Source organism: Pinus tabuliformis, chromosome 1_1 (genome assembly GCF_031772625.1).
Source record: "Pinus tabuliformis cultivar Carrire ecotype Pingquan chromosome 1_1, CPIR1, whole genome shotgun sequence".
Classification (NCBI taxonomy): Eukaryota; Viridiplantae; Streptophyta; class Pinopsida; order Pinales; family Pinaceae; genus Pinus; species Pinus tabuliformis.
Window position 1 is genome coordinate 746,381,434 of NC_142297.1, and position 3,576 is coordinate 746,385,009.

Below are 3,576 nucleotides of genomic sequence, written 5' to 3' on the forward strand. Positions count from 1 at the left end.
CAAGTTATGGCATATCCCTCTAGCTTCAATCTATCCAATAATATTTTATACTCCTCTAAATGTGGTGAACAATATAATACGTATTTAATTTCTACAACATGTGACTCAATTTTAAGGCAATGATCTCACATTTGTAAATATTTATGTCGAACTTTACTTCTATATTGGTTAGGGAATGTAAATCTATAAAGAGAGTTGAATTCATTTTCTCTTTATTGACCCCTTTGCTTGACTCCTTTTTTAGGTCTTCACAATCCCATGACTTTCCTTCTCATTTGACATTTGAATCAGAAGCCCCATCCTCTCCAATTCCAGGTTTGTTTTCTAGATCCATCATAAGGATGTTCATATTATAGTTTATATTAATTACATGTTCTTATGACCTTATGGATCTCTCTTCTATCAGATTAGGGTTATTGTTGTCAATAAAATCATTTTCCATTGCTACGGTTCTACGAACTTATTCTTAAACTTGTTCGTATATCCCTAGAAACTTCCCTCAGGTTTTCCCAAAGATACCTTGTCCAATAATAATATAATATAGAAACTACAACACATACTCCATTGGATGATTCATAACAATAGATATTATGAAATAAATTAATATCTATTCCATAAGGGTTAAAATATTTTAGTATTTAGATTTGATAACATTGTTTTTTATACATATGCATGAAATAAATAAAACATAGAAATAAATAATGGAGATAAAGTCACACACCATCTAAAACGACCAAAAGTAATTTCTATGGGAAACCATGTTTGGAGAAAACCTAGCTAAAAGGTGAGGCTATTATGTTCTCATTTTTGCTATGGATTAATGGATGTACAAAAGAAAAGAAAATATATATGGAGGTACCTAAGACCATGTTGTGGTAGGATGATAGGCAACACTAACCCCTCTTTGTTATGTTTTCCAATGCCCATTCCTAGTTCCTCTTCTATACTATGGAATAAGATACAAAATGCATAGAATGGGACCCCTTATCCTTGTACTAGAATTTTGACTTATTATGTCATCTAAATAGGGGTCAAACTTGACTACTTTAATTCTTAGATAGATTTATAATTTTGATGCTTCTACAAGCTTATCCATATTTCACATGTGGTTATACCCTTCTACATGAGTAATTAAGGCTACCATGGCCTCCTCTTGAACCATGATGGCCAAAACAAAACAACGTTTGACATGCATATGTTTTACATAAGATCTATAATTCACATATTTCTTGCATCATTGGATTGATAGTTGAATGTAGAACATCATCCCAATGTCTAACTCTTAGGAAATGTAACATCCTTGATTCCATGATGGTCACTTATGGGTGTATTCTAGTAACTTTTTGGGGCATTCTCATAACCTATGTCCCCCTGTAACCTAGGATTTTTTTATGGTTTATCCTTAGTTTCAAATATAATAATAACTCTAGCTTCTAGCTTAGGCTTATCTCTATGAATTTTATTGTTCTAACTTGTTTTCTAGGGAGGTACCCTTTTCAACAGGTTCTGGCATAGTAATATGAATGTGTAAATACACTCTAAAGTGTAATTTCTCATTTACACATATACAATCATTTAAAATATTATTTCATTCACAAAAAATTTAATTCACACACAACACATGAAAGATACATATTTAATTAAATATTAGCAATATAACTTATATGATAAGACAACAACCTTATTATAGGCCTTAAACATTCCTCCTAGCCATAGATCATGCTATTTATTTTCTCTCAATTGTGGTTCACACCCGAGTTGGGGCTTAAACTCCATGGGGAAATAACTTGACCAAATTTAGGCGAATGTCTAGTACCATAAACCAAATGTCTAGGGTACCAAACCAAAATAGCCTCCAACCTATAGGATTATGTCCCCCATCATCCCTCAACCACGTAGTGCACCCCCTTCTTATAGTCCCTCAAGTTGTGCCACTATCTTCAAGGTTATCTAGCTTGACTGGATAGGGATGTTCTTATATTTTTTTGGATCTATGAGTTAAGGCTAGCCTATAGGTTCTCTAGGTACCCTAAAGGCTCTAATGTCAAATCCTACTAGTCAAAAACCTCCAGGCTCACATCCACCATCAACCTGCACCAAAGTACTAAACACCCTTATATGCTATTGCAGTTCCTCGGGTTATGCAAGTACCTTAAGGGAATTAATTTTGATCAAAGAGAGATTTCTATGGCATTGTGTTGTTGAACTAGCAACGAGAAATGCTAGAAATAAAAGTGCTAAAAATAACACTGCTACAAATAGCAGTTCGGGTACCAATGTTGGACATAGCAACAAGGAATGAAAAATGGAAGTGCTAAAAATAGCATTTAGTGATGTATACCAATTTTAGTTAGTCCCTGCACTAAAATTGAGAAGTAAAATTCGAATTTGATCTTAGCAGCTATTTGTAAAATAATTAATTAATTCATCTTGAGTTAATTTGTTGTAGAAAATCAAACATGAAGTGTATGTGGGGACATGCAACAGTTATCCCATTGATTGAGGAATTTATCCCTTAGTTTAAGATATAAGGATGGGTTGTAATTAGTTAGCTCAGTTAACTGAGTTAAGTATAGTTAGATTAGTTCAAATAGTTTGTGGAATTAATTGTGAGTTCAGTTAGTTAATGCATCCATGAATGTAACTACTACACTTCAGATAACTAAATATTCTCTCGTAAATAACTCGTGCATGTCAGTTCAGTCAGAGAACCAGTTTTGATCAGAGGAAGGGACAATGTACTATCAGTTGGAGGATTTTTCCTATATAGGAAACTCATCCATGCAGAAGGAATTATTTCCTTCGGGATTACATAGTTAGATCAGAGGTTAGTGAGTGTGTGAAGAGGCCAATTCATAGAGGTGGTAGCAATGGACCCCAAGGAAAATTGTGCAAGGAAATAGGAGTCTTGGAGGACAGGGGAGAAGGTTTGTGAGAAGCCTTTGACTATCTATGAGTAGCAGTTGGATTGCAAAGAGAGAAGGATAGATTGTGAGCTGATTCTTTTTGTAATATGAACATATTTCCACTTGTATGATAATACAGAGATTGGGGTTTTAGGTTGAGGCTTTCCGCGGGTTATTCTTCTTTGTTTCATGTGTTTGATTTCTCATTCTCAGTTATATGTGTTCTATTTGATATTTGCTCATATTCAATTAAGCTTCTGTAAAGTTCGTTGTAGAAGTAGATCTTGTATTTTGCTTTAGTATATTGCATAATATGTTGATCTACAGTGGGAATTTCTACATAGTATCACAACAAAGGCGATCAAAGTGAATAACAATATACAGAGAAGGGAGAATTTTGAAGTTCGAAGTTCCTGATTATAGAAATCGAGTTCTTATCACATCTCAATTTCACCAATGGTGTTCAATGGTTTAAGACTCGAGTATGCCCTTGATGGCAGCTTGAATTATATAGCCTGGAAGGTTCACATGGAAGCAGTATTAGAGGACAACGGTCTAAAGGACTTCATTGATCAAGAAGCCCCCAAGACGACAACAACTAATGCTACAAAATTGGTGGAATGGAAGAAATGTGTGGCTAGAGTAAGGAGAATCCTCCTGGAGGGAGTTC